General features: G+C 36.5%; 1 non-coding gene across 1 annotated transcript; it reads left to right on the forward strand.

Annotated features, from left to right (window-relative positions):
- The first annotated feature begins 2127 nt into the window (after positions 1-2127).
- TRNAY-GUA (transfer RNA tyrosine (anticodon GUA)) lies at positions 2128-2200 on the forward strand. Its single transcript has one exon. It is a non-coding gene; the product is annotated as a tRNA-Tyr (tRNA).
- The last annotated feature ends 12368 nt before the right edge of the window (positions 2201-14568 follow it).

Consider the following 14568-nt stretch of genomic DNA (forward strand, 5'->3'; position numbering starts at 1 on the left):
TATGTGAGGGCGGCAATGAGCCTTCGGGTTCCTTAAAAGTCATTTGTATGTATGTATGTATGTATGTATGTATGTATGTATGTATGTATGTATGTATGTATGTATGTATGTGTGTGTTCCTTTTACCGGAAGCTCGCGGTGAGATTTGAGCAGCCACTGTCAATTCTTATTGCGATCGCTCTTTAATTAAAGCTTCTAACCTTTTCTGTTTAATTTTCATTCCTCTTTCTTGAGAGAGTTTTCTAGGACTTCCCCGTTTAGAGGAGGACGGAACTGAACAGGTCGTTTTAAAATTTTGAGATGCAGTTTTATAAACTTCATCAGAAAAATGTAATTCTTTTTCTAGCCAATTGGAATTTATTGTTAGGAACCTAGTTTCATTCTATTACTTTGTTTCCATCGCCCTAATCAAAGTCTCACCACACAGATCAATTTGAGAACACACACACTATTTGACACAACTCATCACACGAACGCGCCCACACAACAGGCAGCAAAGTTGAGATAGCGCCGAGATCTAGTAGGTTCTGAGGATGGTGTCAAGTAACACTGAAACAGCTGTAAGGCACACATGCTTACTTAATTAACACGAGTAAGATCGGCATTTAATCAATTATTTATATTCAAGTGTTAAAAGTGGTGTAGGAAAGATTCAACATGGAGATACAAAGGAAAACACTGAAGTAGAAAGGTTCGATCCGGTGCTGTGGATTGAATTCGGCGTAGCTCAGTGGTCAGAGCGCTTGGTACGTAGAACCAAGGACCCGGGTTCGATCCCCGGCGCCGGAGCGAATTTTTCTCCTCAAATATTAATTATAATACATTAGTAAAAATCATTGCCACATTAACTTCACCATCTTAGATGCATACGGACTTCTGGTCACCGAAGAGCCACATTCTACCACATCAAATAAACGCAGAACAAACTTTTATTGCTTGACCTCCACTTTTTAACCACAAATAAATGCCCAGAAACCGACATTAACTTCGAAAATACGATTTTTATATTTTTTTCTGCGTTGTCATGACGACTAACATAATTACCGAAGAAACAATCCACCATTGAAGTTGCGAGTGCAACACTGAAAGAAAAATATTGTTTGTTTTTCTGTTTCTACCAATATTTAGAATCTAATGTCGCTTTTTCCTTTTTCCAAGTTATTTTCATAAAATTTATCTTTTTTTCGTTTTCAAAGTACTTGCAAATAATTTTGATGCACTACACAGTAGGGAGATTCCTCTATAATTTTTAGTCATTTTTGGTGATTTATTATGTAAGTTTGTTATGTCATCCATTATTTTAGTGTAGGCTACGTACTAAAACTTATTTAATTCAGTTAAACCATAAACAATATCATTTGTATACAGTGTGTTTTTCTGGTATAGGACATATGAATTTAACATTGTCATAAGAAACCTGTGTATTAAAAAAATGAAGAAATAACTTCATCAGTGAGTCATGTCCAGAAATTAGAAGGTTTCGACAATTTGTAAAACAGAAGAACATCACTTACGGTTGCTAAGACGAGGCTGATGTTTTTTTTTTTTCTTTTTTCTTTTTGGTTTTACAACATGATCCACCGATTAAGTTATTTTTTCATTATTTTTATACATAAATTTCTTACGGCAATGTTCAGTCCTTACGTCCTATATCCAGAACAAAACACGGTGTAATAAAAGAACTGAAACCTTGAGAAGTTCATTAACACTTGGAAGACTGGATATGGTGACATACCTAGAAAAACTGAGGGGGTCACTTTGACCCCTTGTTTTATATTGCCTTAATATGCATGGAAAACTGATTTGGTTGTGCAACATGTAATGTAATGCGTTAGCAATATATTTTTAAGCATCATAATGATGGTTGTTCACAACAGAAGTACAGTCAGTATAAAAATGCAATAGGTAGCACCAAATATTATAGTGTTAGGGATTAAAGTTGATGGTTATGATTACGGATTAATTGACAGAGGTAGCTTGTTATAGATTTATTAATTTGTCCTACAGAATAATATCTGTAATATTGACAATTAATATTTGAGGAGAAACATATATGCCACACTTGGAGTCAGGCCACAAAGGGAAATAGTGAAAGAAGGAGGATTCAGGCCGGTGCTGTGGATTGAATTCGGCGTAGCTCAGTGGTCAGAGCGCTTGGTACGTAGAACCAAGGACCCGGGTTCGATCCCCGGCGCCGAAGCGAATTTTTCTCCTCAAATATTAAGAGATAACTCCGTTCTTTAAGATTATAATTTTTCTTATATTTCTATAGTTTTCAAGAACTTAGAGTAAGATATTTCGGAATGTGTTTCTGTTATTTGTTACGTTGTCTTGGTAACCTCTGCTCTTCTGTTTCAGGTAATGCCAGCCTGCCCGGTTCACCGCTGGCTTGTAAGTACTTTCACTTTCTGCTTCATTGTGCTTTTATTTTGTAAGGGAAGTATGCCAAATATCGTACACAAAGGATGAGTTATAAAACAGTACAGGGTATAGGACGCTCACAGGCCAGTTGCAGAAATTCATTGACGCAATGTTCAACTAAAACTTTCAAGTTTCAAGAATAAATTTGTAATAACTTACCCTGTTGTAATATTAATTTCGTCTTTAAGAAATAAAAATTAAATGGACTTTGGTTGTAGTAATAACATGGATGAAATTTATCCATTGTTTTTTAATACGCTGCTGCATTCATTTGTTAACAAAACAAAAGAACAATTCTTAATGTCAACAACAACAAACATGGCTTACACTGTTTATCTGTGCTTTGAGGATTAAGTTTTCTCTGTGAAGATGATCTCATGGATTATATAAAAAAGTATCGGAAGCTCTCATTCAGAATTGAACACGGAATAGTTGATGTTCATTTTAAATTCATATGATGAACGATATTATCCCTCAAAAAGATTTATGAAGTTACGGATATAAAAGTGTTCCTGATATCGTACACCATGTTACTTGTTATAATTTACTGTGTTTGTACTAATGTTTTTGCACATGATGAATGTTATAATGAATTGCATTTTATTTTACAGAAGAGTATAAATGTGTATGAATACAGTAAGATTATCTTTATCTAGAACTACGTATGGGTGCGATCAGCTGTAGACAGACACACAACTTACTGAGCTGCGTTTACTTAGGTAGAACTAAGTGAGACAAGCAGAACAAGGGGATTAAAAGGGGAACAGGGGAAAATAAAAGTGGAAGTCAAGGGGAAGAGTGGGAATAAAAGAGGGGAAGACGTGGAGGACGAAGGGAGGAAAAGAATGTGGATCTTTTACCTTACTACACATTCACAGATAAATTAATTAGGCTAGGAATGGATAAAAGAGTGATGCTTTGGATGAATAAGTTTCTAGAAGATAGAACCCAGAGTGATAAAGCAGGTCAGGAAATATCGAAAATCGTGTTAGTGAAGGAGTAGACAAGACGAAGACCATGGTTACCGGAAGAAAAATAAAGAAGGTAAACGTGCGCATTCAAAATGACGCAGTGAAACAAGTTCAGCTTCAAATACTTGTGGGGTGTGCTATAAGCAGTAACATGAGCTGCTGCCAGGAAGTCAAAAGGAGGATAGCAATGGCAAAGGAAGCTTTTAATAGAAAAAGGAGCATCTTCTGCGGACCTCTGGAGAAAGAACTGAGGAAGAGACTAGTGAAGTGCTTAGTGTGGAGTGTGGTATAGTATGGAACAGAAACGTAGACAGTGCGACGTAGTGAAGAGAAACGACTAGAAGCATTTGAAATGTGGATATGGAGAAGAATGGAGCGTGTGAAGTGGACAGACAGAATAAGAAATGAAGCTGTGTTGGAAAGAGTGGGTGAAGAAAGAATGATGCTGAAACTGATCAGGAAGAGGAAAAGGAATTGGCTGGGTCACTGGCTGAGAAGAAACTGCCTACTGAAAGATGCACTGGAAGGAATGGTGAACGGGAGAAGAGTTCGGGGCAGAAGAAGATATCAGATGATAAACAATATTAAGATAAGTGGATCGTATGCGGAAACTTAGAGATGGACGGAAAAGAGGGAAGATAGGAAAGTGCTGGGTGTGCGGTGAAGGACCTGTCCTTGGAAAGTAAACTGTAAAGGAATGAAGTTGACAGGTGATACGTTTCTTTAAATTCGTCTCCTTTTTGTTTAGGGTGCTGCCTCTACTTACAATGCTTTTTACTTTCACAGCTTAATGGCTGAGAAATTTTAAACAGTATAATTCGGCTTGTCAGTATTTATAGTTGAGCGTTTGTCATTTATTTTTAACCTCTCCATGACAACAGACAACCACAGAGGAATGGCTTTCTCCGTCTTACTGTAAAGAATGTCCCTGAATCTCAATTGATGCAATACATTGCCTATGCCTCAACGTAAGGCAATATTAGACTTGACTAACTTTTCCTTGGGTTCGATATCCGCTTGGGCTAGGTGTCTGTTTCTTTTTTTCCAAGTTTCTCCCAACTGTAGGTCGAATGTCAAGTAATCACATAGCGAATTCTCTACCTCGATTCACAAAATATGTTTCGCTGTTAGGGATAGTGAATAACGTAGTAATCGATACAGCTCAGTTAAGTAACCAACTGGTACAGAAATGAAGTATATTTTACCCAACAAGTAAGAAGCCATAATACTTCTAAAGTAGAAACTTTCGAGAAGTAAACATAAATATCATACTGCCTTCCTCTATAATTCTTTATTTATAAGTTACATATAAATGTGAATATATTTTATACATTTCAAAATGGTATTCAATGCTGTTTGTTTTTCTTTAGTATCATCATTAGAAATACGTTGTGACCAGCATTGAAATTCCAACTTCCTAAGACAGCAATTGTCATGATTTGGAAATAATTATTGAATAATGTTGATGTGCAGTTAAGTGGGTGGATCGGATGGCTATAAGGGGCGATGAGGAGGCCACTAATAAAAAAAAAATAAAATTTACGTTGCCAAACAATGCACTCTACCACTTTAATGAGAAATAATGCTTTAAAATATCATCTGATTTTTTATGTTTATTCCAGCGTATTCTCAATTTTGAGGATTATAACGTAGCAAATTCGTAAAATTTAAAATTGAAGGATGCAACTAAAATAATGTATAAAAATGGATTATATATTGTTGACATTAACCTTATAATAATTAAAATTATGAAATTCAATATAGGCAACAAAGAACGTAGGTAGATAAATGATTTTTTCTTAAATCGAGATACAAACGGTTAGAATGACCTATCTGCGGCAGTCTTTGAGTGTCGTCGTTCCTGAATTGTATTAAAAAATGACGACTAGAAACTTTATAGGTTTCGAATGTAAATTAGTTTAAAATTGCTTGTATGTCGGTCTTGGGTTAGCAATTTAAGTTTTGTGCTTTACAAATTTTCTTCATGAAAGGAAAAATACGAACTGCTGCGAACATTCGGCGAGAAGTAAAAAAGGTTATGTTGACGTGGAAAAGGCTTTTCACTGCGTCGATTAGAAGAAATTTATGGACATCCGTAAGAAAATTCCCGTCGGTTGGAAATAGAGGAGGTTATTCTGCAACCTTATGAAACGAGTCAAAGTCAGGATAGGAGAGGAAATGTCAAAGGGAAGTGGAATAGGGTGAGGAGTACGACAAGAATGACCTTCATTACCTACCCTGTTCAACATTCACATCGACTTGGAACATTTAGTGAGGAACTGTTTTCAGAACATTGGAGGAAGAAGAATAAGGTGGATAAGAATGGAATGAAGATAAATGCAAACAAGACGAAGACCATGGTTATCGGAAGAAAAATAAAGAAGGTAAACGTGCGAATAATAAATGAGGCAGTAGAGCAAGTGGACAGCTTCAAATACTTGGGGTGTACTATAAGCAGTAACATGAGCTGCTGCCAGGAAGTCAAAAGGAGGATAGCAATGGCCAAGGAAGCTTTTAATAGAAAAAGGAGCATCTTCTGCGTACCTCTGGAAAAAGAACTAAGGAAGAGACTAGTGAAGTGCTTTGTGTGGAGTGTGGTATTGTATGGGGCAGAAATATGAGCATTACGACGAAGTGAAGAGAAGCGAATAGAAGCATTTGAAATGTGGATATGGAGAAGAATGGAGCGTGTGAAATGGACAGACAGAATAAGAAATGAAGCTGTGTTGGAAAGAGTGGGTGAAGAAAGAATGATGCTGAAACTGATCAGGAAGAGGAAAAGGAATTGGCTGGGTCACTGGCTGAGAAGAAACTGCCTACTGAAGGATGCACTGGAAGGAATGGTGAACGGGAGAAGAGTTCGGGGCAGAAGAAGATATCAGATGACAGACGACATTAAGATATATGGATCATATGAGGGGACTAAGAGGAAGGCAGAAAAGTGGGAAAATAGGAGAATGCTGGGTGTGCAGTGAAAGACCTTTCTTTGGGCAGTAAACTGTGAAAGAATTAACTTGACAGACGATAAATCGCACCCGTGTGGACTTTAGGTGGTAATGACAGACTATTTAGGCTTGTTTGACATTATTCTGACTTTTATTTAAGAGACTGCCTTTACGTACGATGTTTCTTACATCAGCTGCTTGTCTGTGCGGATGACGTGAATATGTTAGGAGAAAATCCACAAATGATTAGGGAAAACACGGAAAATTTACTTGAAGCAAGTAAAGCGATCGGTTTGGAAGTAAATCCCGAAAAGACAAAGTATATGATTATGTCTCGTGACCAGAATATTGTACGAAATGGAAATATAAAAATTGGAGGTTTATCCTTCGAAGGGGTGGGAAAATTCAAATATCTTGGAGCAACAGTAACAAATATAAATTACACTAGGGAGGAAATTAAATGCAGAATAAATATGGGAAATGCCTGTTATTATTCGGTTGAGAAGCTTTTATCATCCAGTCTGCTGTCAAAAAATCTGAAAGTTAGAATTTATAAAACAGTTATATTACCGGTTGTTCTGTATGGTTGTGAAACTTGAACTCTCACTTTGAGAGAGGAACAGATATTAAGAGTGTTTGAGAATAAGGTGCTTAGGAAAATATTTGGGGCTAAGAGGGATGAAGTTACAGGAGAATGGAGAAAGTTACACAACGCAGAACTGCACGCATTGTATTCTTCACCTGACATAATTAGGAACATTAAATCCAGACGTTTGAGATGGGCAGGGCATGTAGCACGAATGGGCGAATCCAGAAATGCATATAGAGTGTTAGTTGGGAGACCGGAGGGAAAAAGACCTTTAGGGAGGCTGAGACGTAGATGGAGGATAATATTAAAATGTATTTGAGGGAGGTGGGATATAATGATAGAGACTGGATTAATCTTGCTCAGGATACGGATCGATGGCGGGCTTATGTGAGGGCGGCAATGAACCTCCGGGTTCCTTAAAAGCCAGTAAGTAAGTAAGTAAATGAGTTTCTTACTCTTACGTCTTAGTGGGTGATACATTTTAAACAGTATATTTCGCCTTGTTAGTTTGTATTTGTCATTTGTTTTTCCCCTCTCCATGGCAACAGGCAACCACAGACTTTGTAATTTCTTTCGTCTTGCCGTGAATAACTATGAATGCTACAGCATATTGCTTATATCTTCACGAAAGCAGTATTAGGCATAACTAAGTTTTCGCTTGGGTTCGATACCCGCTTGGGCTATTTATCTGTTTGGGTTTTTTTTTTCCGAAGTTTTCTCTAACTGTAAGTCGAATGCCAAGTAATCACATAGCGATATATCGGTCTCATCTCGTTAAATATATTTCCCTGGCACTACTTCCAGCGACACTAAATAATGTACTAGTTAATATAGCTTCGTTAAAGTAGCAACTAAAGAACTTAACTTTGCTTTCACACGAAGGAAATGTCTTTTACCCAACTAGTACGAGGGGTACCAAGGTAAATTTCGGTGTCAGTAGGCATATATGGTAAAGTAACGTGCTAGGCTATTGTGCGTGAATAATAGACTCAACTCAAAACTTAATAAACAAGTGAAAGATAAATATTTCACACAATTTCTTTCACCTAACGTTTTAATTACAGCTTTCACATGAATCAGCAGCTCCACCGAGGATGAAGATCAACAGAGGCATTGTTGTCAGGGGTGTCCCCTCCAAACTCCAAAAAAGTCCCTGTTTCGACAAAAATGTCGCCTAATAGGTTTATTAACGTTTCTTTCTCCTTGTAATTTTTTTTGAAGACAGAATAATTCCAAACTAAATTCGTTTTCTAGCGGTTCTTTTTCTACATAATTCGTCATAATGGTTTACTTACACTGTCTCATAAGTAATATCGATTACATTATCGATAAGCTATCGACTGATATCCACTTCAATCCGTGAGGTGCAGATTACAACTTCTGCATGACCCCTAAACCTCTTAATGTGGCGATGTATTCTTTTAAGGACAAAGTTCTTCTGATAATCTACGGGTACTTTTTGTGGATTTTCTTCCAACACTCTGCGTGCGTTCTCAATGTTCCAGGACGTTGTAAATATTTAATGTCTCCTTCTCCATTATTGAAACGCCGGAACCATAATTGAGCTATAGGTTTACTAACGCCACCTTCACCCTCGACTTCAAACTTGCTTTGAGCTGCGGCAGCAGCTATATAAAAACTTATTTCCAGTAGTGCTTTAAAATAACTATAATTCATTCACAGTTTTCACTGCAAAACCAGCATTGTCCTGCCTTTCCTATTTTATGTCTTCCACTTAGTCTCCGCATACGACCCAGATAATCTTAATGTCGTCTATCATCTGATATCTTCTTCTGCCCCGAAATTTTCTCCCGTTCACCATTCCTTCCAGTGCATCCTTCAATTACCAGTTTGTTCTTAGCCAGTGACCCAACCCATTTCCTTTTTTCTTCCTGATCAGTTTCACCCACTCTTTCCAACACAGCTTCATTTCTTATTTTATCTGTCCACTTCACACGCTCCATTCTTCTCCATATCCACATTTCACGTGCTTCCAGTCGTTTCTCTTAACTTCGTCCATGTTTGTCTCATACAATGCCACACTCCACACAAAGCACTTCACTAGTCTCTTCCATAGTTCTTTCTCCAGAGGTCCGCAGAAGATGTTCCTTTTTCTATTAAAAGCTTCCTTGGCCATTGCTATCCTCCTTTTGACTTCCTGGCAGCAGCTCATGTTACTGCTTATAGTACACCCCAAGTATTTGAAGCTGTCCACTTGCTCTACTGCCTCATTTAGTATTCGCACGTTTACCTTCTTTATTTTTCTTCCTATAACCATGGTCTTCGTCTTGTTTGCATTTATCTTCATCCCATACTGCTCACAGCTGTCATTTAGTTCCAGTAGCATATCCCTTAGTATCGTCTCCCCTTCTGCTAACAACGCCATATCATCAGCAAATCTTATGCACTTTATTCTTCTTCCTCCTACTATCACCTCTCCCATGTTCTGAAAACAGTGCTTCACTAAATCCTCCAAGTAGATGTTGAAAATGGTAGGTGATAAAGAGCATCTTTGTCGTACTCCTCCCCATATTCCACTTCCCTCTCACAAATCTTTTCCTATGCTTACTTTGAAAGCACTCTATTCGGAAACTTTATCAGCTCCATTTCGTTTTAACAGTTATTGGCGATTGTGGCATGCTCACAATACGCTGTAATAACCACAGCATCCTATAAATCTCATTGCCAAACTAAAAACAACTTACAAAACACCAAACTTATTAATCCGTCATTACTTGTGAGACGGTCTAATAAAAACCACTAAGTTACCTGTCACGTGAGCAAACTGACTGTACTAATAGCATTCTAAACTGTTCGTTAATTGCAAATCAAAGCTAGACTAGGTTAATAGTGATAGTGATAGATTTATTGATATTAGTTCACAAAAGTACAAAACTTAATAATTTAACAAAAAGATCTATATACAAAGGTAGTTATGCATAGTAAATATACAATTTCCTAACCTAATTAATTTATCGAAACTCTCAATAATTTATTGGTTCAAACTTGCACATACGTCTGGTAGGTTAATAGTGACGAATGTAGTTATAAGTTTTTATATAAGAAAATGCGGAAAGGTAACTGCTTTTATCCAATTGTTGACTGAATTTTCTTTTAAGCAAAAAACTAAAATATAATTATATATACCGGTAGTTTATAAAATTAATTGTTGCATACACAGCTTCTTGATCGTCTACATCTATAGCGTTACTAAAGAGAAATAGGCTTCTTGTCATTTTTTTCATATTTATTTATTTATTATTTTGCTAATAATTGTAACATAAAATATAATATATACAGAAAAACTTTAGCTCGCCCCTGAAAGACTAGAAAGAGTAGAGAATATTTAAAAAAATCGTAAAATACTAGTACGGTACCTATGCGTTTATTATTTCAAAAGAAATTAACCTTTTTTAGCAACAATTCCCTTTTCTCTCTACGAATATGACTATCCCATTCTTTTTTTCAGAGAATTTCCCTCCCCCTGACAACACTGATGGAAGCCAGTGACGCACCTGCTAACAAAGTAACTACTGTGTGGTTTTTATGTGGGTGTGCGATATTAGGAATGTGTACGATATTTGGCAAACTTCCCTTAAACGTTTATGCTCGAATTTTGAAATGAATAACGAAAATTTGACTATCTGAGTCAGTTGCTTGGCAACGGATCAGAATCTTGCATTGATATGGTATTTGCTAGAAGGTTACACTTATTACGTAAAAGTAATTCTAAAGTAAGTTCCCAGTTTGAAATGGCTGTATCTTCTGTAGATATTAACAGTTTGATTCCATTGTAGATACCATTATGTTGAAGAGAGGTTTTTTTCGATAAGCATTTCGTTGCTATGGTAACTGTGCCACGCTTATATAAACATTGTTATACAATTATTGCAGTATGTAATAATTGTTACCAGTTCGTATAGGCGTCGTTCAGTGCTATTACGAATGCAATAGACAATATGGAAATGCATTGAGGAGATTTCTAACGCTAAAAGACTTGAGAAATGGACATTGCTCTGTAATATCATTTCGTTAGCTGGTGAAAAAATTTGAGAAAACTGATGTAGGACAAATATTTCTTATTGAACCACTCTGTAGTGCCTCTTGTTACAATAAGCTATTATTTCTCTAGGAATAAATTTGTGTTTTTGCAGGTATAAAAATTTCTCAAAGTTATGGCCACTTTAAACAGGGAAATTACCTTTAGAATTTCTCTGTTTATATTATTTCTCTTATCACACAGCCATAGTAACAGCTCTCCAGCAAACAATTTCAGATTAACACAATTCCATTATAAATACTTCTGCAGTTATATGATATAATAAGTAATAAATAATATATGAGCTGCTCAGGCGAACATAATGGTAAGAGGTGCCATCGTGTATGTTACGATATTCGACTACTTACTTATTATTTTATACGCTGGGCAGAAATTACGAATTCTCTGTCTGCAGGCAAAATGTGATGTCATTTGTTACACTTTTCCAGAAGCGAGCGTATAAAATCATAGTAATCATGTTTCATAGCAACGGGTTAGAGAGAAAAACAAAAGAGACATGCATGTTATCTTTTCCCACAATAAATATATCATTAGGATGCACAACGTATCGCAAAAATTAACGTATCACTTTTTGCCTTGGAGCACCAGACTTTTTGTCCGATCCTGCAATCGTCCGTTCGCTGCTGCGTCACTTCGACGACTTTCGCTTTCGTTCAGATCAGCTGTTGTCCTGCTGCGGTGAAAAAGAAGGGTGCGCGTCTGCTGAGATCGTAACAATATTATACACAATTTTCAAGACAAAGATGCTTTCAAATCTTTTTATAACAGCGATGGGAATCCCAAATGGCTCAGAAGTACGTAGATTTGCATACGCATTTCGCGAACATAATGGTAAGTATCTTTCCGAAGTATCTGCATTTACAAGTTACGGTCAAATTGCTTCTGTATTAGGCTTCGAGTTTTATGAACATGATGATAATAATAATAATAATAATAATAATAATAATAATAATAATAATAATACTAATAAAAAGGCTTGTTGTTACAGCTTACAGGTAACCAATGACACGTGGAAAATAAATGAACAATCAGTCGCTGCAAAAAAAAAAAAAAAGAATTGTATATAGTATTTGTGGACCTGACTTTCCCCAAAGTGGATTGGAATAAACTGTTGGGTATCCTGAAGGAAATTGACGTGAATTGGAAAGAGAGGATCCTGTCCAGTAATATTTATATGAAACAACGATTCAAAGTCAGGCTACGAAAAGAAATGTCAGAAGGAAGTGAAATAGGGAGAGAAATACGACAATATCACATCTACTTGAAGGATTTTATGAAGAACTGTTTTCAGAACATGGGATGGATGATAGTAGGAGGAAGAAAAATAAAATGGGTAAGATTTTCTGATGTTATGGCGTTGTTAACAGAAGAGGAGACGATACTAAGGGATATGCTACTGGAGCTAAATGACAGCTGTGAGCAGTATGGGATGAAGATAAATGCAAACAAGACGAAGACCATGGTTATGGGAAGAAAAATAAAGAAGGTAAACGTGCGAATACTAAATGAGGCAGTAGAGCAAGTGGACAGCTTCAAATACTTGGGGTGTACTATAAGCAGTAACATGAGCTGCTGCCAGGAAGTCAAAAGGAGGATAGCAATGGCCAAGGAGGCTTTTAATAGAAAAAGGAGCATCTTCTGCGGACCTCTGGAGAAAGAACTAAGGAAGAGACCAGTGAAGTGCTTTGTGTGGAGTGTGACACTGTATGGGGCAGAAACATGGACATTACGACGAAGTGAAGAGAAGCGAATAGAAGCATTTGAAATGTGGATATGGAGAAGAATGGAGCGTGTGAAATGGACAGACAGAATAAGAAATGAAGCTGTGTTGGAAAGAGTGGGTGAAGAAAGAATGATGCTGAAACTGATCAGGAAGAGGAAAAGGAATTGGCTGGGTCACTGGCTGAGAAGAAACTGCCTACTGAAGGATGCACTGGAAGGAATGGTGAACAGAAGGAAGGTATGGGATAGAAAAATATATCGAACGATACACAACATTAAAATATATGGATGATACGCGGAGTCTGAGAGGAAGAACGACACATGTATAGTATAATGTCTAATAATTTTAATTATAATTATATTACTGTAACTATGTATGCTTTTGAGTGAGACCATTGTACCTGTACTACTCTCTTCCAGTTTCTTAAATATATTAAAGTGTGATCCTTTATGAAATTAAAATGCTTATAAAATGCTTTTATTAGAAGTGTAATAATAAAATTATTTCTGATTTAAAGAGGAACTGCAGATATATTGCCTCTATGTCTTAAGATTTTCATTATGGCGGTTACCATTTTGTTCCTCCGAGCAGCTATACTTAAGAAAGAAACAAAGGAAAGGTGACAATTAGTACAGTATTTCATCCTTAATCATATTCACATTTCTTACAAGTAATAACTAATTCCTTTAAAACCTGAATGTCGCAATAACGGCCAATCCAGAGCATAAACGTTTGATGTAATTGCTTTGTAGGAATGCTATGCATAGCTGCTGCTTTTTAATGCGATTTTTGTCTTGTAGTTTGTTGATATTGTTTCTTTCTTGTACTGTATTGTGAGTTATTCTGATTTACGTTATGTTTTTGTGTATTTGATATCGTGTGTGTTAATTGAGCACATTGACTTTGCTGTATTTTACAAAATCGTGTTTTGTTTTAGTCATGTATAGGCAATTTTTATTAGTGTGATACATTCTTTAGTTTTGTATACTGTTGCGAAGGTTAACATTACATTTTTATTATCGTATTTGTAAGTTGAGCTTACGATTGTTGCTGCACGCCATATTTAGACTTTTTTGTCATCGCCTGATTAACCACGTGAGTCGCGTTAGCGTGTTTATATTAATTTGTGGTTTCTTGTTTGTGACGCCATCATTTGATGGATGTATTCGACGATTTTCTTTTTTTAACTTGGGACGTTTAAGTGAGCACTTATTCGGGAAAAATGCCCTTTACTATTTTCGTGATTAAAGCTCGGAAGTTCTCTGCCGTAGCTGAGGCACCATACTCAGTTAACGTGTAATAATTTCTATGAAGGCCTACCATTTATAACCACTTACACAATGGTTAGCTGATACCTATTTAACCAGAATAAAGTCTGTGATGATTAGACTTCGTGGAATTGCCACGAGAATCGTAAGGTTTACTGTGCACGCGGTATAGACTGTATGAGAAGGGGACGTGCAACGGATGGAGTATGCCTCTGATGTAAACACTGAGCAGTATACTGCGGTTACAATAAAACCTGTATCCTGCATTCAAGAAATATAATGAATGATCATTGAAGTAGGAAATGTCTAAACATGTAAATACACAATTATTTTGTAGTGAGATATATTAACTCTTAAATTTAATGTAAGATACTCACATCATCCTTGAATATGTGTATTGCAGTGAAGAGTTACGTGCATTTTGAGCGACTGCAAAGTAACCTCCTCCGATGATCACTTAAGCAGTTTTTATTTTGGGAAAATGTACGTTCAACATCACACGATGTAATACGTACACATTTGAAGAACGGAAAGTCACTACTTTTTAGTGCATCAATTTCAGATGTCTTGTCGTGATCTGATGGTAGATCA

The sequence above is a fragment of the Periplaneta americana genome, chromosome 2 (genome assembly GCF_040183065.1).
Source record: "Periplaneta americana isolate PAMFEO1 chromosome 2, P.americana_PAMFEO1_priV1, whole genome shotgun sequence".
In the NCBI taxonomy this organism is placed as follows: Eukaryota; Metazoa; Arthropoda; class Insecta; order Blattodea; family Blattidae; genus Periplaneta; species Periplaneta americana.